The sequence below is a fragment of the Mobula birostris genome, chromosome 23 (genome assembly GCF_030028105.1).
Source record: "Mobula birostris isolate sMobBir1 chromosome 23, sMobBir1.hap1, whole genome shotgun sequence".
Lineage (NCBI taxonomy): Eukaryota > Metazoa > Chordata > Chondrichthyes > Myliobatiformes > Myliobatidae > Mobula > Mobula birostris.
In genome coordinates this window covers 33,695,540-33,721,199 of record NC_092392.1, presented here as the reverse complement: position 1 = coordinate 33,721,199, position 25,660 = coordinate 33,695,540, and the positions used below count along the sequence as shown (strand labels likewise).

Here is a 25,660-nt window from a genome sequence, read left to right as displayed (position 1 = left end):
GTTAATCAATTTGACTAAAGACTACCTTTTATGATAATGAAGATCTTAGGTGGAATCAAAGGTGAGTTGTTCGCTTGGGACTTTAGTCTACAGGCAGTTGAAAATGCTTCAGCCATATATTTTTACACTCAAATGTTGGGCCCTGCCTTCACTGGGAATGAGATGTTCATCGAGATTTCTTCTCCTATTTCCTGAATGGGCGCAGATGTTTAAAAGATACAATTTAATGTGCTGAAGTAAGTGATAATAATTTTGGCAAAGAAACAAACATCAGGATAGTTCAAAGTATGTTTACGTTATACAACCTTGAGCTTTGCCTCCTCACAGGCAGCCACAAAACTAAGAAACCCAAAAGGACCCATTAAAAAAAAGAAAACTGTCAAACACCAATGAGCAGAGAGAAGGAGAAAAACAACACATGGGGCTATGGGAATAAAGATGAATATAGAGAGTTCAACCTGAACTACTTGGCTACTAAAAGAACATTTTAGGAAAGTGGTTAGGTACACACAAGAATAAAAAAAAACAAAAATGGATGTGTACAACCAGATTTCCGAGTTCAGCTTTTGGGCACTGAAAGGTCTGTAAAACGAAATGGGCAGATAATTTAGATTCAGAGAGATAATGTTTAGAAGGGAAGAGTGTGGCTGCATCATTTGGTACTGGGGTGTGTTATTTTTGGCCACCACAGGTGCTAATTCAGTTCTGATGTGTAAATGCATTTGTGGCATGAGTTGTGCCAAAGACTCAAGCAATATGATCATCGGCCATGTGCACACGTCGAACCACTGCCTATAGGAAGTGTGAAGAGGAGGCAGATGGTAACATCAATCAGCATACAGCAGCGATTTGATACGAATGCTCCCATTTTAGAACACAACACACCATGTAATGCCCTCACTTAACCTTGCACAGCTGAACACATGCTCAGAAGCAGGATGGCAGAGGGGAAGAAGCTGTGTTATGTGTTATGAGCAGGCACTGTCAATTATATGATAAAGTTTGTTACATTTACTGGCTGTTGTTACAGTCCCTTGAGTGCCCGGTGATTTCTAGTATTATAATTCTACTTCCCGTTGCGCCACTGGCATTTAAGGCAGCAATGAAGGTCCTCCATCTCTGCCCGTGTTCAGGGCTTTCTTCATCATGTCAGTAACTTGGTTTCCCCTATTATCAGTCATGCAATTCCCGAGTGGAAACTCAGGAATACTGTCACACTCAGATGTAGAATGGTCCTTTACTGTTTTCCATAGCAGTTTAGTTTTACCAGTCAGGGTTGTTAGCCCTGAGCTGGCCCCTCAAACCTGGAGGACCAGCGGACCACCTTTAGCCTGCCCTTTGACCTGTTTGGCAAGGACGACCCTACCAAGAGCCAAAGCGTAAAGCCTTGACTCCAGACAATATAGCCCTCCAGGTCAATAAGGCACGCAAGCCTCCAAACCCATCGACAAGGTTGTGGTCCTCCGGATGCAGTGTTCAAAGTGAGTATGATATTTACTGATGAGGGAGGAAATGAAGGAGGTTTGACCAACTTCAAAGATTTTTCTGAAATGCATCTGGATGAGGTGTCAGTTATGATTAAATAGTCAGAGATGTGCATAAGCTGCAAGGTATGCAACAATTTTGAGTGTAACGTTAGGCAGAAATGCTGACTGATACAGATAGCCTGTGCCCCTCAGCTATGTGGAGTACGCCACCATGTCTTCAACCTGAGCCTGAGTCTCAAGAGGGCTCCTGTGCTGTGGAAGACGTCCTGCCTCGTCCCTGTGCCGAAGAGGCCGCGCCCCAGTGGCCTCAATGACTACAGACCGGTGGCATTGACCTCCCACATCATGAAGACCCTGGAGAGACTTGTTCTGGAACTGCTCCAGCCTATGGTTAGGCCACACTTAGATCCCCTTCAGTTCGCCTACCAGCCCCGACTAGGAGTTGAGGATGCCATCGTCTACCTGCTGAACCATGTCTACGCCCACCTGGACAAGCCAGCGAGCACTGTAAGGGTCATGGTTTTTGACTTCTCCAGTGCGTTCAACACCATCCGCCCTGCTCTGCTGGGGCAGAAGCTGACAGCAATGCAGGTGGATGCTTTCCTGGTGTCATGGATTCTTGATTACCTGACTGGCAGACCACAGTACTTGTGCTTGCAACACTATGTGTTAGACAGAATGATCAGCAGCATTGGGGCTCCACAGGGGACTGTCTTGGCTCCCTTTCTCTTCACCATTTACACCTCAGACTTCAACTACTGCACAGAGTCTTGTCATCTTCAGAAGTTTTCTGATGACTCTGCCATAGTTGGATACATCAGCAAGGGAGATGAGGCTGAGTACAGGGCTACGGTAGGAAACTTTGTCACATGGTGTGAGCAGAATTATCTGCAGCTTAATGTGAAAAAGACTAAGGAGCTGGTGGTGGAGCTGAGGAGGGCTAAGGCACTGGTGACCCCTGTTTCCATCCAGGGGGTCAGTGTGGACATGGTGGAGGATTACAAATACCTGGGGATATGAATTGACAATAAACTGGACTGGTCAAAGAACACTGAGGCTTGCCTACAAGAAGGGTCAGAGCCATCTCTATTTCCTGAGGAGATTGGGGTCCTTTAACATCTGTCGGACGATGCTGAGGATGTTCTACGAGTCTGTGGTGGCCAGTGCGATCATGTTTGCTGTTGTGTGCTGGGGCAGCAGGCTGAGGGTAGCAGACACCAACAGAATCAACAAACTCATTCGTAAGGCCGATGATGTTGTGGGGATGGAACTGGACTCTTTGACGGTGGTGTCTGAAAAGAGGATGCTGTCCAAGTTGCATGCCATCTTGGACAATGTCTCCCATCCACTACATAATGTACTGGTTGGGCACAGGAGTACATTCAGCCAGAGACTCATTCCACAGAGATGCAACACTGAGCGTCATAGGAAGTCATACCTGCCTGTGGCCATTAAACTTTACAGCTCCTCCCTTGGAGGGTCAGACACCCTGAGCCAATAGGCTGGTCCTGAACTTATTTCCTGGCATAATTTACATATTATTATTTAATTATTTATGGTTTTTATATTGCTATATCTATACTCTATTCTTGGTTGGTGCAACTGTAACGAAACCCAATTTCCCTCGGGATCAATAAAGTATGACTATGACTACTATAGTTGATAAGTGTGATGGTCTATCGAGTAGTACTGTATCTGAGGTTGGTACGCAACTGACGGGATATTATATTTGAAGAGACATTTTCTGAACCTAACCTGGGAAATGAAGACATTGAACTTCTTGCACCATGTCTTTAATGCTTCTGGATAATGCATGGTGCTCAGCCTCCATGTCATACATCAAACTTCCAATGCAGCCCTCGAAAATCATGACGAATCCACTTTTCCACGTGATGCCATTACTTCCTTGGTTGGAATACCTTCCACTACTTGTTCGTGCAGTTGAACCACATCTCCAACTTTAGCAGTGTAACTTCTCAGTGCTGCTGACTAACCTAATTGACACTGGGCGCTTATGATCTTGGTTCCCTACCGAGGCACACTCAACAGAACAGTTGGTGCTGGCTGCAAATATGTAACTTAGCAGGCAACATGAAATTAGAGTGATGCCAGATTTAGAGGCAACTGGTGGGTTATTTTTATAACGCAATCCCTGTCCTCTTTTCCGGGGCTATCCAATTTAACCAGCTGTGGCTATCTGAAGAGATGTGAGATGCTGGGTCTAGTTTTACTAAAGTTATGAAGATTAAGAGGAGATTCAGCAGATGTTCTAAATTAAAACAGAATTTTGTTGGAACACGACCACTTCCTTTGATTGGAATTTCAGCACTGAAAGGTCATCAGTTTGTATCATCATCAAGCACTTATGACAGGTGCTAAGGAAAAACTGGATTGGCAACACAGTGGCAATATTTCATTAGGAGTTTGAGGAGATTTGGTAGGTCACTTAAAACACTCGCAAATTTCTACAGGTGTACTGTGGAGAGCATCCTGACTGGCTGCATCACCATCTGGTATGGGGATGGGGGGTGGCTACTGCACAGGATTGGAATAAGCTGCATAGTCGGCTCCATCATGGGCATTAGCCTCTGTAGTATCCAAGGCATCTTCGCAGAGCGATTCCTCAACAAAGCAACATCCACCGTTAAGGATGTCCACCACCCAGGACATGCCTTTTGCTTATTGTTACCATTGGGAAGGAGGTACAGAAGCCTGAAGGCACACACTCAGCGATTCAGGAATAGCTTCCTCCCATCTGCCATCCGATTTCTGAATAGACATTGAACCCATGAACATTATCTCACTACATTTTTTAAGTTCCTGTTTTTTGCATTACTTATTTAATGTAACTATGATATGTGTAGACATATATATACACATACATATATCATAGTTACATATATGTATGTTTACTGTAATTCCACTTTTTTTCATATTATCATGTATTGCATTGTATTGCAGCTGCAAGGTTAACAAATTTCGTGACATATGCTGATGTACTAAACCTGACTCTGATTATTGCTCAGTGGAGTATTTTTCTACAAAGATAGGTTGGAGTTGAATTAATTGCATTTGATCAAATTCATATGATGCTGTTCCAGTATATCCCTTAGATAATTTTCACACAGAGTTCTTGTACAAGAAGGGCCAGAGTCACCTCTAATTCTTGAGGAGATTGAAGTCCTTCAGAGAATGCAGGCCTCTCCCTCACATGTTCTACCATCTGTTGTTGCCAGTACAATATTCTATGTGGTGCTGTGCTGAGACAATGGCATCAACACGGGTGATGCTAACAGGCTCAATGAAGGCTGGCTCTGTTATAGGAGTCAAACTGGACACACTGGAGGCTGTGGTGGAACAAAGGACCCTACCAAAAATCCTGGCAATTCTGGACAATGTTTCTCACCCTCTGCATGCAACCTTAGCTGAACAGGGGAGCACTTTTAGCAATAGAATAAGACAACTACACTGCTCTATAGAGCGTTATATGAGGTCATTCTTACCCTCGGCCATTAGTCTCTATAATGAGTCAACCTATAGCCAGGGAAGTGATGACCCCCTCCTGTTAGACTGTTTGAGGTAACTTATTTTTATTCTTTCTACTTCTCTTCTAATATTTATATCTGTGCACTTGTAATGCTACGGTGACACTGTAATTTCCTTTGGGATCAATAAACTATTTATCTTCTTCTTCATCCACAAACAGCTTAAAGGTAATACTGAAAGTAATACCATCAAATTGAGTGAGTTGCTCACACTCATCAATAGCACATGGAGATTGTAAGGAGTTGTCTTCTGCTGACTTGTTGACAGTGAAATATTGCAGGCAATGATGAGGGATGGAAATGTCGTCACGTGGGAGGGTGAGAACAAGTACCGTTCATGAAACAACTGCAAACAATTTTGCAGACTGTGAATACTTTTGAGGACTTCAAATGTTTTTGAATATCATAAGCACTGAAAAATGATAAATCGATTTAACAAATTAAATCAAAAACAGCGTATATAGATTTTGATGATTATGATAAAAGTATTGTGTGTTTAATATTTAGGTAATATTTGAATACTCTTGTACAGTATATATTGGTTAATTAAGCACTGTTGTTCATTTAAAAAAAATAATGACAGGTTATATGTATAAATACGTGAATTGCATACATCACCTGGCTGCCACGTGATACCTGCATTCCTCGTTTAAAGTAAACACGAAGTTAGACCCACATTTCAGACCCCTGTGTCTTCCTTTGAATTAGCTTAATGGTTTGAAGTTACAAAATATAGCAAAAATTATTCAAAGTCTTTCATGAACAATAATCTACATTAGAGCAAAACTTTACCCTGTGCCCTCCTGGCCATTCCACATCATTCAAATGAATGTTCTCCCTGGTCTTAACTGTTACAGGTTCAGTGAGTGGATTCTCCAGAGTTACTGCTGGGGAATTTTCTAATGGTGTGTTCTGCCACCAGGTTCCATGAAGGGCCCAACATAGGAGCATTGTTGGCATGGTCAGCCAGCAGGCTTGTGGACTATCACAAGATTCTGAAGTTCTTTACATTGAAGATGATAACTGCCAAAAGTTCAGCCTGGACCTGCTGCCATTTCTCTGAAGTTCGGGCCTTTGACAGACCTTCCCACGGAAGGATATAAACATCAGAACCTCATTTTTAATTGCCAAACGTGCTTTCTAACATTATACAAGTCACATCCCGAGCCAGATATTAATAGGCTCATTCTTCCCTCCAGTGATTTGAGAACTTAATCTACACTCCTGTTTCTGCGCATTACTGAGCAAATGCTATGTGATAGAAGGCAAAAGCCTTTTGGATGAATTGTTCAACTGATGACCCAGTTTGTCGGTCTTGTAACACTCCCTTGGCATTAAAAAAAAGCAGGGCAGCTTTTAAACTGGAAAGAGAGCAGAAAATATTTACCAGGATGTCGCCTGCACTTGCGAGCCTGAGTTAGTAGCTGGGGTTGCATAGACTTGGGCTTTATTCCGTGATACGCAGGGTGACCTGATTGATGTATGTAAGATCATGAGGGTCACAGGCAGAAACAAAGCACATGGTCTTTCTTCACAAAAGGAGGGGGAGGGGTTGTATAATTAAGAGGGTATAGGTTTAAGATCAGTGGGGAGAGATTTAAAGTGGGCATCAGTGACTAATTCCTCACACAATGGCTGGTGCATATTTGGAGAAGCTGTCAGAAACGGAGGTTGAAGGAGGGCACATTTACAACATTTAATAGCAATCTACGTGAGTACACGAATATAGGAGAGGATTAGTGTTTTGGGGCAAACACAGGTAGCTTGCTGTGTAACACAATCAACACTGATGAGTTGTTTAAAGGGGCTGTTTCCATGTTGTATACAGCAATTCTACTCTTAATTGGTATTAACACAAAATATTCAATAGGTGCTACTGAAAACAGGCTCAAAGTAAATTTATTATCAAAGTACATAAATGTCACCAGATACTATGGTGAGATTCATTTCCTTGTGGGCATTCATAGTAAATAAAAAGAGACAATATAGAATCAATGAAAAACCGCCCACAAGACAAACAACCAATGTGCAAAAGACAACAAACCATGCAAATACTACAAAAAAATGAAACAAACAAAATAAATAAATACCAAGAACATGGGATGAAGAGTTCTTAGAAGTGAGTCGATAGGTCATGGAAACAGTTCAGCGTTGAGGTGAGTGAAGTTGAGTGAAGTAATTCCCCACTGGCTATCTGGCTACTTACCAAGTCAAGTCAAGTCAAGTCACTTTTTATTGTCATTTCAACCATAACTGCTGGTACAGTACACAGTAACAATGAGACAATGTTTCTCAGGACCATGGTGTTACATGAACAATACAAAAACTACACTGAACTACGTAAAACAACACAAAACTACACTGGACTACAGACCTACCCAGGACTGTATAAAGTGCACAAAACAGTGCAGACATTGCAATAAATAATAAACAAGACAATAGGCACAATAGAGGGCAGTAGGTTGGTGTCAGTCCAGGCTTATCATTTCTCCTGAGGCACGGAGCATCATGCTTTAAATATTTTTTTTTCTTAACAAATTAAAAAGTGTCAAAATGCCCACTCTTTTTAAGAATTGTGAAAAAACACTGTGAGAAGTCCTACATCTGGACTTATGAAAACGTGAAAAATGACTACAAATCTCTCAGAGAGATATAGAGAAATGCTTCAGCTGATAAATAGTCCAACTGAAAAATGTACTTGGTGTTAGTCCTTCAGGTGCTGTTGGGCCTGTTGTGTATTTACACCTTTTCTGTTCTCATTTCATGCGACTAATTGCATATAACTTTTACATGAATGAATACTTACCTAATAATTGCTATACCAGCCTCACATAATGTAACACCCTGGGGACTTGGTTAATAAATTAACAACCATATCTGCACTTCATGTCGCTATAAAATTGCAAAAGCCAAAGGTGTATTGAAAAAAAATCAAAACCGCTACAGTAGCAGTGGAATGCATCGGTTTCCTCCAGGTGCTCCAGTTTCCTCCCATAATTCAAAAACATACCAGATAGGTTAATTGGTCATTGTAAATAGATGTGTAATGGACAATATATTGACTAGCTGCATCGCAGCTTGGTATGGAAACACTAATGCCTTGAATGGAAAATTCTACAAAGAATAGTGGATTTGACCCCTTCCTTCGCGGATAAAGCTCTCCCAACCTTGAGCACACCTACATAGGAAAGCAGCGTCCATCATTAAGGATCGCCACCACCCAGCTTAAGCTCTCTCCTCACTTCTTACTACTGCCATCAGGAAGGAGGTACAGGAGCCTCAGGACTCACGTCGCCTGGTTCAAGAACAGTTATTACCTCTCACTCATTAGGCTTTTGAACCAAAGAGGATAACTTCACTCAACTTCACTTGCCCCATCATTGAAATGTTCCCACAACCAGTGGAGCCACTTTCAAAGTCTCTTCATTTCATGTTCTCATCTTTTATTGCTATTTATTTATACTTGCATTTGCACAGTTTGTTGTCTTCTGCACTCTGTCTGGATGCCCTAGTTGGGCAATCCTTCATTAATTCTGTTATAATTACCATTCTATAGATTTGCTGAGTATGCCCACAAGAAAATGAATCTCAGGTTGCATATGATAACATGTATCTACTTTGATATTAAAATATACTTTGAACTTTGGCCTTTGATATTAAACCCGATTCTGATTCTAAAAATGTAATTGAGAGTAACAAGTTTAGTGGTTGAAGCCCTGTGTATTTTCATCAAGGTTTCCATCATCTGCAGACTCTCTTGTGTTAATTAGCAAAACAGGGCAACACCTTACCCAAAGTCAGCTTCCAACCCGAACTAACCATTTTCTTGTTAAATTTGAATTTCAAAGCAATATGGATGTTGATCCAAGCAATATAACCAATGTGTGTTAAACAAGCAAAATGTTCTCTCCTGAATTCAAGTGCACCAATACTATCAACAACAAAGCCACTTTAAAGTAGAAAAGTAAAACTGAAATGCCATTTTACATAGAACATCATTTACTGCACATTAAGCCTCAGGGCAAATTGTGGATTAATCCATATAGGATCAAATGAAGTAAACGTATTATTCAACCGACAAGTAAAAGCGCATCCATTTAACCCCAATGAAATTTTTCATCGTTAACGGCTTCAACTGGCCATATTGACATCGCAAATGAGCAACTATCAGATGAAGTACAATACTCTAACAACATTTATCAGACCAAGTCTATAATGTGCTGTTTAATGGTAAAATCACATTTTATGTTACAGAGCTGCTGTTTAATTAAATTTCCGCATTAAATAAAACACTTCAGTTGAATGGATGAACAATTTATTGCAAGTGCATATGATGCATGTGCAAATCTAAATCAAACATAACAGCACTAGTGGTTGATTCCAACACAGAAAGGTTTTCTGGAGGGAAATATCGTGTTTATATATTTTCAGTACAGAGATGAGAGACAAGAGAGAGGAGAGTGAGTGAGAGAGAGTCAGCCATAGGATACGACAGCACAATAAATGCTCTCCGTTCCATCTAGTTCATGCCAAGCCTTACTTCCATTGAGTTGCACCTGAATCATAATCCTTCTTGTCCTTCCCAGAGAGAGAGATAGAAATAGAAATATATATGTATCTGTGTGTGTGTGTGTGTGTGTGTGTGTGTGTCTGGGGGTGGGGGTGCGGTTGACAGCCCACCCCTGCATTCCTGCATTTCTAATGACCAGTACTGCTTATTGCTCTTGTGTTAAAATGCTTTTGTGGGATTAAGGTGGGAAGTTCCAGTTCATTTATTGTTACATTTTAGCTTGGGTTATACAGTTATTTGCTTGTGTATTTGTGGGTCACCCTGACTGTAACTGAGGTGTGTGATAGTCACTTCTCCCCGTCTGTGTGAGACTGGTGGGCTTCACTCTCCGGGTCATGGTGCCCGGTCTGCTTTGTGTTTGTCACAATAAAACGGTTGTTGAGTTAAAGAGCTTCCTCATCTGTCATTATGGACCAAATGCTTGCCACTATATATATATATATATATATATATATATAGAGAGAGAGAGAGAGAGAGAGAGAGAGAGTGGAGGGAGGGAGGGAGGGAGAAGGAGAGAGAGGGAGATAGAGGGAGAGAGAGAGAAGTGTGAGGTATTACCATGGGTGGGAGTGTGGAGATATGTTTCTGCCAAAGAAGGTGTACGTCACCCCTTCCCTCCCCTTGCCTGCAGGCCACCCCCTTAGGCAAGGTGTAGCACTTGCTTAACCCCTCCTTCCTCGATCAGGGTCACATGAAGCCACAGGAACAGGTGGTGGATGGTCACATGAGCAGCAGGTGTACACCACAAGTCCTGGTTCTGCGACCACTGATGCCAGGCAGGATATCTGTGATGAGTATTCAGACTGGCTGGGATCACCTGCCTTCTAAACCCACTGCCCAGAAGAAAGCAATGGCAAACCACTTCTGCAGAAAAATTTGCCAAGAACAATCACGGTCATAGACCATGATCGCCCATGTCATACAACACAGCACCTAATGATGATGATGACATTTATTGCCAAGAGTGGGCAACTGGTTATCAGCAGAGAAAATTCAGATGGAAGAATACTTCTACTGACTACTATACACTTTCTAAATTTGCTTTTGAATGCCTATGATTTATATAATATTCTATTCTGACTTTACTTCTTAGAGAGGTTCAGTCACACAATCCACTAACATTATGGGGAAAATAACTCAATCCCACTTAATAAACAAAAGATGTCATCTCTCTGAAGTCTCATCAATTGATCTTCTGCTTCATCTGTAGGCTGCTGACTCAGTAGATTTCTTAATACAATTGATTTATTAACAAATCATTAATCTCATTCATATTTCATTAACCTACCTCATCTGCAAATGTGCATGTTGTGCTTCCAAAACAGCTGATATATTTTTTTCAAGGATATGTCTTCTGTTTGACAGTGTCAATTACTTAGTAGTGTTTGCCTAACAAATTGTCAACCATGCAAAAAAGAATTTATTAAAATAAAACTATCATTAAATCTGATTTTAATTATTTTTGATGAAATAAGCTCAAGAAAAACACTACAGACTGCACAAGACTCCATAAGAACTTAAGAAATAGGAGCAGGAGTAGACCATCCGGCCCATCGAGCCTCTCCCACCATTCAATAAGATCATGGCTGATCTGTCCGTAAGCTCAGCTCCATCTACCTGCCTTTTCCCCATAGCCCTTAATTCCCCTACTATGTAAAAATCTATCTAACTGTATCTTAAATATATTTAGTGAAGAAGCCTCAACTGCTTCCCTGGTCAGAGAATTCACACAGATTCACCACTCTCTGAGAAAAACATTTTCTCCTCATCTCCATCCTAAATCTTCTCCTCTGAATCTTGAGGCAATGCCCCTTAACTTTAGTCTCACCTACCAATGGAAATAACTTTCCTACTTCTATCTTATCTATCCCTTTCAAAATTTTGTATGCTTCTATAAGATCCCCTCTCATTCTTCTGAATTCCAGAGAGTATAGTCCATTCTTGTTAAGATTTCATATGAAGTATCATTGTGCATATGCAATGTATTATTTAAATCATTATCATCATTATGTGCCATGGCGGGGTGGAGATAGGTCTCTACCAAAGGAGGTGTAAGGTGCTCATTCCCTCCGATAGCCTGCAGTTCAACTTTGGGCAAAGTGTAGCTCCTGCTTAGTCTCCCAATCGGGGTTACATGAAGCCATGGGAGCAGGTGCTAGATGGTCATATGAGCAGCTGGTGCACATCACAAGTCCTGGTGATGTGACCACAGAAACTGGGCAGACAATCTCTGAAGATTATTAATAATGGCTGGGGTCACAAGGCTTGTAAAGGTTACAAGAGGCATAGATAGAGTAGACAGGGAGTATCTTTTTACCAGGGTAGCAATGTCTCATACCAGAAGGCATGCATTGAAGGTAAGAGGGGGTAGTTTCAAGGGGTTTGTGAGCGCTAAGATTTTTACTCAGAGAGTAGTGGATGCCTGGAATGAGCTGCCTGGTTTGATGGTAGTGGCAAATACATTAGAAGCTTTTAAGGGATGTTTAGGCAGGCACATGAATGTGAGGAAGATGGAGGGATATGGACATTGTTTAGGTAGGAGGGGTTAATTTTGGGTTTTTTTTTATTTACTTTTTAGCTGGTCAGCACAATATTGTGGGCTGTCCTGTTCTATGTACTATGACATGGCCCAGAAGAAGCCAATGACTAACCACTTCTACGGAAAAATTTGCTAAGAACATTCATGCCCATGGAAAGACCATGATGACCCATGTCATACTGATTAAATATGCAATTATAATGTCATTTCTTCTACGCTACAGTTGCAGTAAAGTAATAAAATTCTTCATTATAAATGGGCTTAAATTCTTGGCCAACAAAAACTTGCATTTCAGGAGCTAATGATTCAAGTACAGCCCTGACCCTGACATTAAACATGAAATATTTACTTTTATTTTATTGAGATACAGCGTGGAGTAGGCCATTCTGGCCCTTTGACCTGTGCTACCCAGCAATTCCCGATTTAATGCTTGCCTAATTATGAAACAATTTACAATGACCAATTAACCTATGAACTGGTACATCTTTGGACTGGGCAGAAAGGGGAGCCCCTGGAAGAAACACACTTGGACATGGGGAGAACGAACAAACTCCTTACAGACAGTGGTGGGAATTGAACCCATGTCACCTGAACTCTAAAGCATTGTGCTAACCAATACAATCTTGTGGCAGCCCATGATATAGTAGCTAGTGGCATTAAAGGAATCAAAGCTTGAGCGTGGAGTACATCAAGAATTTGTTAGTATGTTGTGAGATTAGTTTCACAACTGAAGACAAATTTCTACTCAATCAAGTTAGGCAGCATGGAAAGAATAAATTACTCTTGAAAGGGCAATCCGATCATTCTACTTTTTCCCTACAGGTCTGCAAACACATGTATATAGCTAGTGTGCTAATACTGTATTTCTCAATGTACGGTGGAGAGCAAGTTTGTAAATATGGCAGGAGTAAGTGGTGTTGGGATTGACGAGGGTGGAGCACCCTGGAAGGAGTGTGGGATAGGTGTCAAAGAAGGAGTGCCAGGGCCAGGGCAGGGGATGGCGCAGATGCAGACACACCCAGCCCTGAGACACCAGGCAATGTCATTTGATTCCAAACAATTGGTTTATTGATCATTACAGAATGTCTCTCTGTTGCTTCCCAATCCCTCCCCTCTCACCTCCCCTTTTCCAAACCATGATTACCTTCTCCCTGTCCCCTTCCCACTCTCAGTCCACAATAGAGATCCATATCAGAATCAGGTTTATCATCACTCACATATGTCATGAAATTTATTTTTTTTTGTGGCAGCAGTACAATGCAATATATAAAATTACTACAGTGCTTTGCAAAAGTCTTAGGCAACATAGCTGTATATATATCTGCCCAAGAATTTTGCACAGAACAGTATATATTCAACTTATTTTGAATTTTTGTTCTCAACACATTCAAAATATGTATGTTACATCATAAAAACACCCCATCTAATGAAATACTCCTTATTTTCTTTCTGCTAATATTATCGACCACTGTAAATTTGCATCTTCTGATGACTGCTAATGGAAATAATGGCTTACACTGTATTGTGGCAAAATCATTTGTAACATTTTCTTTACAGCCATATCTGCAAGCTGTTTCAGCTTTATAGTGCTAATGCCAGGCTAGGTTGGGAGGAAAACCAAAGCTAGAAGCCAGCGTCATGGTGAAAGAGACAAGCTTATTAGTATCGAGCGCTGCACAGAATACGTTGACTGATAGCAGTCTCAGCTGTGATTGATGCTACAGAAGGAGGAGGAGGGAATGTACAATATTTAAAATTTAGTCAATAAAGCATCTCCATTGCCTCCATGGTTTCAGACTGTCCAATCAAATACCTGTCTCATGCAGACCTGGCCAAACCTCCAGAAGAATCACGTGAAGTTTGAACTATCCTTTGTCCAAAGAATCCATTTTACCTCTCTCACCAACTTGCCGTGTCTCAAACCATGCTACAGCTGACAATCTGCTGCAGGAAACTTACTCCATTCACTGATCACCCCTAAGCTTACCAATCCCACTTCAATTGTTTCTATTTCCAACTCTGTAGATTTCAACTCGTCCAAACCCTTCTTTCCCATTTCCTATTCCATGCGAACTGTCATCAAGTAATGCACCAAGGCATTATAAACCAGTGTTTGCTGTTAGATATACTCTGACTGAACAACCTAGTTGGATGATTTTTTATTGATTCTCTTATAGTTATTATTCTATAGATTTGTTGAGTACGCCCACAAGAAAAAGAATTTTAAGGTTGTATAAGGTGACATATATGCACTTGGATAATACAATTTACTTTGAACTTTGAGCTTGAACAACTTTATTCAAATCTACACTGAGCGGACATTTTATTAGGTACAGAATTATGCCTGCTTGTTAACGCAAACATATAATTAGCCAATGTTGTGACAGCAACTCAATGCATAAAAGCCTGCAAACATGGTCAAGAGGTTCATTTGTTGTTCAGACCAAATATCAGAATGGGGAAGAAATGTGATCTAAGTAATTTTGACCATGGACTGATTGTTGGTGCCAGACAGGGTGGTTTGAGTATCTCAAAAACTGCTGATCACATCAGATTTTCATGCATAACAGTCTCACAACCTTTTTTATGCCATGGACCAATATCATTAAGCGAGGGGTCCACAAACCCCGGGTTGGAAACCCCTGGAATAGAGTTTACAGACAACGATGCAATAAATAATAAACATCCAGTGAGCGGCAGTTCTGTGCCTTGTTAATGAGAGAGGTCAGAAGAGAATGGCCAGACTCATTCAAGCTGACAGGAAGGTGACAGTAATTTAAATAACCGCATGTTACAACACTGATGTGCAGAAGAGCATCTCTGACTGGCCAACATGTCAAACCTTGACATGGGTGGGCTACAGAAGCAGAAGACCATGCACACACACTCATTAAAAGGTACAGGAGGTATCTCATAAAATGGTCATTAAATGTATATTTTCCATTTTGAAAATATAATGAAAATAACACAGGAAAGACAAGTTACAAGTTTCTGATGGAGATATAATATTTTCCTCATCGAGATCCGGAAAATTCTAACAGCTGAATTCCACTGTACAAATGCAAAAAATGATAAGTGGATTTGTTTTAATTTGGGATATTCTTCCATCTTCCAGCATGGTGGCTTAATAGTTAGCACAACACTTTACAGCACAGGAAACCCAGGTTCAATTCCTGCTGCTGCTTTATGGAGCTTTGTATATTCTCCTTGTGACTGCATGGGTTTCCTCTAGGTGCTCCAGTTTCCTCCCACGGTCCAAAAATGAATCAGTCGGTAGGTTAATTGGTCAATGTAAATTGGCCTGTGATTAGGCTAGGGTTAAGTTAGGGGCTTGCTGGTCGGCATGACTTGAAGGGCCGGAAGGCCTATTCCTTGCTATATCACAATAAATAAATAATATTTATTCGATAAGGAGTAACATAATAGGGCAAAATTGGATTATTGTGTAAGAATGAGAAGACGTTGTATTGAATTAATTTTGACCCATTTTAATTATAGAGTTCAGTTTTTAAGAATAAGTAGACCACTGCCTCTGTTAGTACTGCCAAATAATCTCATAAAAAGATTAAGTATCTTGCTTTCAATATCAATTAGTGCAAATTCTTCTCAGCAACACAGACAAGATGCTGAAGGAACTCAGCAGGTCAGGCAGCATCCATGGAAAAGTGTAAACAGTTGATGTTTCAGGCCGAGACCTTTCTTCAGGACAGAGAGGGAAGCGGAGAGATGCCCGAATGAAAAGGTGGAGGGAGGGGAAAGAGGCGAGCTGGAAGGTGTTAGGCGAAGCCAGGTGGGTGGGAAAGATCAAGGGCTGGAGAGAAAAAAAAAGAATCTGATAGAAGGGAGTGGATGACAGGAGAAAGGGAAAGAGGAGGAGACACAGGGGGATTAATAGGTAAATGAGAAGAAGTAAAAGGTCAGAATGGGGAATAGAGGAAGGGAGAAAGAAATTTAGTTCACTTGAATGAGAAATCAATGCCCAGACAGAATATAAGGTGTTGCTCCACCACCCTGAGGGTGGCTTAGCAGTTTTGTTCACTTCTACCCACATATTTGATAACAGTCCCAATTCCCTGTTGTGAGAGACAATCAGAGATAAAGAAGACTGCCAATGATGTAAGAATTAAAATTATGAAATCACAATTAAAAACTCAGTTTTCCAGTCTTATATTGCAATTCAGAAAGCTTCACTCCTGAAATCACAAGAGCAGGAAAGAAGCTATTTATTTCTCAGAAGCATAAATTAGTAAGCAGCTGTCACAGATTTCCCGACATTCAATGAAACAGCCCACTTCTATCATCCTGCTGAAGAGGCAGTCTGAATGTAACTTTGGATGCAAAATATTGACTAGTAAATCAGCAATTGATCTATAGTAGCAGTTAAAGCTTCAGTCATTTTTGGCAGTCTAAACTAAATTTTAAAACAATCAACCCACATCTCAATCTCCTGACCATTTAACATTTATGTTAATTTCTCAAAAACTGGTAAATGGAATCTATTAATTTATATTACAAGTCAAAAAAATAAAAAATAATGGATTTTTCAAAATTTGTAAACACAAATGTTGGAAATCCAGACTGACACACACAAAATCGTTGTTTTTGGCCAAGGACTCTGATGAAAGGTCTCGGCCTGAAAGATCAAACATTTGTTCCCGTCCTAACATGCTGAGAGCCTCCCGCATTTTGTGTGTGTATGTGTGCGTGTGTGTGTGTGTGTGTGTGTGTGTGTGTGTGTGTGTGTGTGTGTGCGTGTGTGTGTGTGTGTTGTCCTGATGAAGGGTCTCGGCCCAAAATGTTGACCATTTACTAAATGTTGACTACTGAAAGACTCTAAATAATTTAATCCAAAAGAATCTCATTCCTGATATGTTTCAAAATCTAATTATTTTTATCAAAGAATGGAGCTCCTTAATATATTTCTCACATTTGATTGAGGACATTACAATTTATATGAACCTTTCAAAAAATCTTCATAGTTCAAAGTTCAAGGAAAACTTATTATCCAAGTGCATATATGTCACCATATACAACCCTGAGATTTGTTTTCTTGCGGGTGTACTTACTAATCCAAGAACCAAAACAGAATCAATGAAACACACCCAACAGGACAGATAACCAACCAGTGTGCAAAAGACAAAAAACTATGCAAATACAAAAGAGAAAAAAATTATTATAATAAATTAGCAATAAATATCAAGAACATGAGATGAGGAGTCCTTGAAAGTGAGTCCATAGATTGTGGGAACATTTCAATGATGGGGCCCGTGATGTTGAGTGAAGTTATCCCCTTTGGTTCAAGAGCTTGATGGTTGTGCGGTAATAACTGTTCTTGAACCCGGCGGTGTGAGTCCTGAGGCTCCCATACCTTCTTTGTGATGGCAGCAGCGAGAAGAGAGCATGGCCTTGGTGATGGGAGTCCTGATGATGGATGCTGCTTTCCTGTGACAGCACAAGATGTGTTCTATGGAGGGGAAGGCTTTACCTGTGTTGTACTGGGCTGTATCCACTGCTTTTTGTCAGACTTTCTGTCCACAGGCATTAATGTCTCTGTACCAGACTGTGATGCAACCAGTCAATATACTCTCCACCACACACCTATAGAAGTTTGTCAAAGTATTTAATGTCATGCTGAATCTTTGCATGAAGTAGAGGTGTTGCCGTACTTTCTTTGAAATTCCACTTACACGCTGGGTCCAGCACAGGTCCTCGGAAAAGATAAGACCAAGAAACTTAAAGTTACTGATCCTCTCCATCTCAGTTCCCTCAATTACCACTGGCTCATGGACCTTCCAACTTCCTCCTCCTGGTCAATAATCAGCTCCCTGGTCTTACTAACATTGAGTGAGAGGTTGTTGTTATTACACCACTCAGCCAGATTTTCAATCTCTCTCCTGTATGCTAATTCGTCACCACCTTTGATTCGGCCAACGACAGTGGTGTTGTCAGCAAACTTAAATACATCATTGGTGCTGTGTTTACCCACACAGTCGTAAGTCTGAAGTGGTAGAGCAGGGTGCTAAGCACACAGCTTTGTGTTGCACATGTGCTGATGGAGATTGTTTAGAGAGGAAGATGTATCTGACCCTACAACGTCATCCGTGAAACTATTCCAGTGCACAAAGATCGTTACCTGGGTAACATAAGGAGAGTTGTTGCATTGAGGCAACAATGACCCTTGTGCAGAAGAGACTGTGGCCTTTCTTGACCATGTCTATGCCCAGTTCAGCTCATGTCTGCATGAAGATGTCGGGTCACAATGAAACTTGCCCAGATCATGCAAAGACTCAAACGGCAAAGTTAAGCATATTTTTCAGGTTAAATCAATGCAATTTCATTTGAAATAATTTTATTGATGAATGAAAGAAAATGACCTCATATCTAAGAATATAAATGACTTTTTAATTTTTCATCTTCATTGGGAAAGAAGAACCCAATTCCACATTATAACATAACTCTTGTTATTAGAGTATTCAATGTAGCCACATAAGCACTAAGTCATAGAGTCATAGAAAAGTACAGCACAGAAACAGAGCCTACAGTCCATCTACTGCGTGCCTATCTAATCCTGCCTCATCTCATTGACCATCACCAAGACCATAGCCCTCCGTACCCTACCATCCATGTACTTATCCAAGTTTCTCTTAAACAGTGAAAGCAAGCTCACATGCACCATTTGAGCTCGAAGCTTGTTCCACACTTTCGAAATTCATTACCAGCAATTTTTCAAAAACTGAACAGTTGGTGACCTGTGTCCAGCAAGTCTCTACAGTACTGCTTTGAGAGCTCTCTGTGTACAATCAGTGTGTTACGATGCACGCCAGCTTCCGAGGCTTAGACGCTCTGACTTTTTGGAATGTGGATAGCTGGGATGGCCACTTTAAAGGCTCTGGCCCACCCTGCTAATTGGCAGCCATGTTTTGGCACCAGAATTTTAGTATTTAAAGAGCATCCAAACTGAATTAGAGTCACTATTTCATCAACAGTTCTTCAGGTAGATTGTGAGTTAGGGAAATCAATCTCAGCTTTTCAGAAGTTGATTGTATAATCCAATGTGTTAGTGGAAAGAGTGGGCAATTTCAAGTTCCTGGGTGTCAAGATCTCTGAGGATCTAGCCTGGTCCCAACATATAGATGGAGCTATAAAGAAGGCAAGACAGCAGCTATACTTCATTAGGAGTTTGAAGGGATTCGATTTGTCACCTAAAACACTCAAAAATGTCTGCAGATGTACTATGAAGATCATTCTGACTGGCTGCATCACCATCTGGTGTGATGGGGAGGGGAGGGCATTGCACAGGATTGAAAAATTAGTCAGCTCCATCTTGGGTACTGGCCTCTCTAGTATCCAAAACGTCATCAAGGAGCAGTGCCTCAGAACGGTGGCGTTCATTATTAAAGGACCCTCATCACCCGGAACATGCCCTCTTCTTATTGCTACATCAGGAAGGAGGTACAGAAGCCTGAAGGCACGCGCTCAATGATTCAGGAACAGCTTCTTCCCCTCTGCCACCCGATTTCTGAATGGACATTGAACTCATGAACACTACCTCCCTTTTTTATTATTTCTGTTTTTGCAACTATTTTTAATTTAGCTAATTAATATACATGTATACTTACTGTAACGGATTTACTTATTTGTTTTCTATATTATTATGTATTGCATTGTACTGCTGCTAATTCAACAAATTTCACAACACATGGCAGTGATATTAAACCTGATTTTGGTCCTGATGAATCTCAGTTCGGCTGGATTTCTTCTCTATTCACTATTACAATGGTTTCAGTTTGTCCCCCCACAGTTATAAAGGATAGGCATCCACATTTAGTCCAAAATGAATAACTCCTGTTTGGACTAATTTTTTTTTTGCTGGGACTCCATTCTTGTTGAGATTGTCTAATTCTGCTTGCACTTGTCATTTTCAGAATCAGAATTGGAATCACTTTATTGCCAGTATGTGAAACAAACCAGAATTGATTGTGGTTTGGTGCCAAGCATAAAACACGGGACAAAAGCATAATAGACAACGCTATAGCAACCAACAAATTTACAGGAGGATAGTGCAAACAGCTATGAGCAATCAACAATTAGCCGAATGGTCACGTGTGCAAATGTCAGTAATTAAACTTAAATAAATGTGGACATATGAACCGACTCACTAATTATCAACAGAACAAGGAAAGCAGGGAAGACCATGCAACGAATGTTGTGTAGGGACAGTGAGGGTATCACACAAAAATTGTGTATTTAATATTTTAGTAATATTTGAGTAAGATTTTAAATATTTTGTTTGATAAAACATTCTTCATTGTTTATATAATTCTCTAAGTTTATACATAAAAATACACGAATTGAGTATGTCATGACGCGACCAGTTAATACAGGCGTGCCTTGCTCTAAGTAAAACTTAAAGCAACTTGCAACTTTATAGAGCTCTGGTTCGGCCACATCTGGAGTATTGTGTACACTTCTAGTTGCCCCACTTTAGAAAGGAATTTGAGGTTTTGGAGAGGGTGCAGAAGAGGTTTACCAGGATGCTGCCTGCTTTAGAGGCTGGATAAACTTGGGTTGTTTTCTCTGGACTGTCGGGGGCTGAGGGGAGATCTGATCGAGGTTTACAAGATTATGAGAGGCATAGCTAGAGTAGACAGGGAGTATTTGTTTCCCAGTGTTGAAATGTCTAATACCAGAGGGCATACATGGAAGGTGAAAGGGGGTAGGTTCAAGGGGGATTTGAGGGGTAAGTGTTTACTCAGAGTGGTGGATGCCTGGAATACACAGCCCGGTATGGTGGTAGAGGCAAACACATTAGAGGCTTTTAAGAGCTGTTTGGATAGACATGTGCATGCAAGGAAGATGGAGGGATATGGACATGTTGTAGGTAGGAGGCATTAGTGTTTGGGTATTTATGATTTGCTTTTTAGCTGGTTTGGCATAACATTGTGGATCGAATGGCCTGTTTCTATGCTGTATTGTTCTATGTTCTAAAACATGAAGTTAGACTCAAATTTCTGACTCCTGTATCTTCCTTTGAATTAGTTTAATGTTTTGAAGATACAAAAACATAACTAATATGACACAATTCAAGATTTATGCCTTATTGATTTATTATTAAGTTTGATGCAGATGCTTGCCCTGCGTTCTGCATTGTAAGTACACAGTAAGTACTCATATTTATGCAATAGCATTTCCAAATGTAATTTTGCAGGATCTGAGTAGACAAGAAAGTTTACTCTGCAAATCTGCATGGACATTTTAGTGTCTTTATCCAATCCTTGTCCAGTAATGAGGCTCACTGTCTATAATCAGGCATGACTACTGCTAACTTTAATCAATAGATATTGTAAAGAATGATGCATTACATTGAATCTAGTACCTTTGGCAGGTCAAAGAAAACACTGGAAAAGCTCCTCAAGATAGTATCATATTCTTGTCACATTCCCTTATTCTTGTTGTATATTCCATCTGTATTTCTGTTTTAAATTCTCCCAAATGTGTCCTGGGATTAAGTATATTCATTTCCACAAAGGAAGTTCAAAGTTCAAAGTACCTATATATCTTCATACATGACCCTTGTTTTCTTGCAGGCATTCTCAGTAAGTACAAGAAACACAATAGAATCAATGAAAGATCGCACCCAACAGGACGGTCAACAACTAATATGCATCAGCTGTAACACATTGATAGCAAAGGTGCTATCAGCGGGTCACTTAACGTCAATGGAGGGAAATGGTTAGTCAATGTTTTGTGTTAAGACCCTTCATTTAGACTCATAACATTTTGATAACTGCTTTGCAAATGTAATGCAAATTACTAAGTAACTAGAAACATGAATGGGTTAGAAATATGCATTTAATGTAATTTTTTTAGATGCATTAAATGGATAATAACATTTACAGGATGCAATGGATCTTCAGTGTCTGGATAAAGGCATTCTATATTAGCAAGAATAGCAAAGGTATTATGCTATCATAAGTGACTGTCCCGACATCTTTCCTTTGTAGGCTCTTTGCAGGAGATTGCAGGGTGCAGGGCATTAAATGGAATAGTCATGGAGTCTTTCATATTCCATAAAAAAGTTAATTCCATTGAAAGGGTAACTTTGATTTTATTTTGCATGTTCCTGTGGAGTCAAGATGGGAAGAGTTCCTTGAAGCAGGGCCCGATACAGCCCTTCCAGGACAGGCCCTCTGTGAATCTACTGGGATCGTCTATCGTGTCCAGTGCTCCTGATGAGGCCTCCTCTACATTGGTGAGACACGTCGTAAATTGGGGGACCGCTTCGTCAAGCACTTCCACACCTTCCGGGAAGTGGGACTTCCCGATGACATTTTGATTCCCACTCCCATTCCTGTTTCAATGTATTGATCCATTGCTTCTTCTTGTGCCAAGATCACGCCCCACCTGTTGAAGGAGCAACACCTTATATTCCATCTGGGTAGCTTTCAACTTGATGGTACGAATATCAATTTCTCCTTCCAGTTAACAAAATAACACCCGCCCCCATTCCACACTCTGACTTTTACCTCTTCTCACCTGCCCCTAGGTCCCTCCTAGGTCTTTCTTTCTTTTCAAATCTTTTTATTGTTACACTACGAGTACATTCAAGTAACAACACTTACAATGTCTCAAAAAAGATATTATCTTAAAGATTGAAAAAAAATTTGTGATAACAAAAAAACCTACTAAGCAGGAAAAGTGAGAAAAAAAAGAACCCATTTGGCATACAAGCCCGGAGCCATGCGTCATACAAAAAGCTTCTAAAAATAAACATCAAACCGCCAGCAAAAGAAAATATACCAAAAAATTTACAATTAGATCGTGGAAAAAATCTGTCAATTAGCTCAAATGATAATAACAAGCAGATGAGCCCCATTATTTCTCAAAATCAAATAAAGGTTCAAAGGTTCGACTTCTAATTTTCTCCAAACTAAGACATAGCATCACTTGAGAGAACCATTGTGACAAAGTGGGAGCTGATGTATCCTTCCACTTCAACAAAATGGCCCTCCTAGCTATCAATGTAACAAATGCAATAACATGTTGGTCAGACACAGAGATACCATGAATATTTTGAGGAATTATTCCAAAAAGCACAGTTAATTTATTAGGTTGTAGATTAATTTTAAGTGCTTTAGAAATTGTTGAAAAAACCGACTTCCAGAACTGTTCCAATATAGAACAAGACCAAAGCAGATGTGTCAGTTTTCCTATCTCAGTTTTACATCTATCACAATGACTACCAACATTAGAAAAGATTTTAGAAAGTCTCTCCTTCGTCAAATGATAACGATGTACAATTTTAAATTGAATCAATGAATTGCTAGCACAAATTGAAGAAGAGTTAACCAACTTCAAAATCTGCATCCAATCCTCCGTCATAAAAGTCAAATTGAGTTCCTTTTCCCAATCCTGTTTAATCTTAGATAAAGGATGCTTATCCCATTGTAACCTCCTAGGTCACCTGCCCCTCCTTCCATTTCCCCTATGGTCCACTCTCCTCTCCTATCATATTTCTTCTTCTGTAGGCCTTGACCTTTCATAGTTCAAAGTAAGATTTATTATCAGAGTTCATACATGCCACCACATACAACCCCAACATTCTTTTTTCTGCATGATACTTAGTACATCTATAGAACCGTAACTGGAAAGTGTAAACATCAGGAACTGTTAACTGTAAACAAACTGTGAATGCAGATATAAGTAAATAGCAATAAATAATGAGCATGAAATAATAATATAACAGAGTCCTTAAAAGAGTGTAGTTATCCACTTTTGTTCAAGAACCTGGTGGTCGAGGGATAGTAACTGTTCTTCAGACTGGCGCTGTGAGTTCTGAGGCTCCTATACCTTCTACCTGATAGCAGTAGTGAGAAGAGAGCATGGCCTAGGTGGTGAGGATCTTTGACGATGGATGCTGATTTTCTACAATGACGTTTCAGTAGATGTGCTCCATGGTTGGGAGGGTTTTATTTGTGATGTGTTGGGCTGAATCCACTACCTTTTGTAGGACTTTCCATTCAAAGGCATTGGTGTTCCCATACCAGGCCGTAATCCAGCCAGTCAGCACACTTTCCACCACACATCTATAGAAATTTGCCAAGGTTTTGCCAAGGACCTTTTCCACTCACCTGGCTTCACCTATCACCTTCCAGCTAGCATTCATCCTTGCTCCCCATCTTTTTTTATTCTGGCAACTTCCCCCTTCTTTCTCAGTCCCAGAAGAAGTGTTTCCAACCAAAACTCCGACTGTTTATTCATTTCCATAGATGCTGCCTGACCTGCTGAGTTCCTCCAGTATTTTGTGTGTGTTGCTTTGGATTTCCAGCATCTGCAGACTTTTTTGTATTGTCCATGCAGTTTATAGCCTTCTTATTAGTTGCTGCTAGCATTCAACCAACCAACTCCAATTCAGCACATTCCACAGTACGAACTTTTTGGCTTGGACTTCTACTCATTCTCAGATACCAACCAGATAAGCGGTGGTAAACTATTGCATTTGAACTAGTCACAGATTTTCAGTTCATTGAAGAAAAAAATTCTCTGCACTTTAGAACTAAAAGTCACCCTTTTAGTTTGCAAAAAAAACTTTTCCATTACAGTTCCGAAGAACTTCAAAGATCACATTTGAAAAACATTACATTCATTACAGATGCTCAACTAGGATTCTAAATGCCAAGAGTCTGATTTATTTTTAAATGTACTTTATATCTGGAATGAGGAAACAGCTGTTCTGACAAAGTAACTGGGCTGTTGCTGCAAAATTCTGCCACCCTCACCTGTTCAGCTGCTATCAGAACATCTCAACCTAGTAATTTTACAGCCTAGCTTGCTTTCCTGCATGTTAAAAGATTGCATTTTAAAGTAAAATGGATAGAAGGAGTAAAATTGATTGAAATAAAGATAGATAATTCTTACAAAAGGCTCAAAGCACGTGGCAGTGATGTGATGCAACCTTACCACGTTGAACAGTAGTGATGTTAGCAGCTCGAAGGACTGCCCTGCTCGTGCTTTTACTGCGGTAGTAAGTTTCACCATCTATTCTAGAGAGGCCATTTCAGAAAAGATCAACTGGATCATCTGAGACGTGCTGCTGAACTAAACATCTGTTTATTTCTTCAGTGAAGCACTGGAAGCACCATCGAAGATTGACAGTATCCACCTCAGGCACGAGTTATTGTTAGATTATTCCTGCATCGGTCTCACAACACTCAGTTGACTCACTACTTGCAACGGTGCTGTCCATTGTAACCGACTGATTTAAAATTGTCCCGTCAAAAAAAGACAAAGCTCAGGTTTGTTGTGGTTCACACATTCCTTCTAAAATTACTCATAACAATGATAAGAATTGCAAATAAGCTCGTAAATGGGCAACTTTTGCATCACATTTTCATGAGTGTCGATGCCCTGCAAGCTCTGGGATTTGCATTTGGTGTTTTAGATCACTTCTTTAAAAACCTTTACCAAGGTTGGCTTGCAGAGAGGTAAACCTGTTTAGCCACAGCTACCGTGGTGATCC

At 40.3% G+C, this 25,660-nt stretch overlaps 1 long non-coding RNA gene across 2 annotated transcripts in view; it reads left to right on the top strand.

Annotated features, from left to right (window-relative positions):
• LOC140186760 (uncharacterized) overlaps positions 1–22,734 on the top strand; it is a 47,497-nt gene extending 24,763 nt beyond the window's left edge. For both annotated transcript variants that reach the window (XR_011882934.1, XR_011882935.1), the window contains 2 exons: positions 21,729–21,873; positions 22,278–22,734. This is a non-coding gene — a long non-coding RNA (uncharacterized lncRNA). The remainder of the gene's footprint in view (positions 1–21,728; positions 21,874–22,277) is intronic.
• The last annotated feature ends 2,926 nt before the right edge of the window (positions 22,735–25,660 follow it).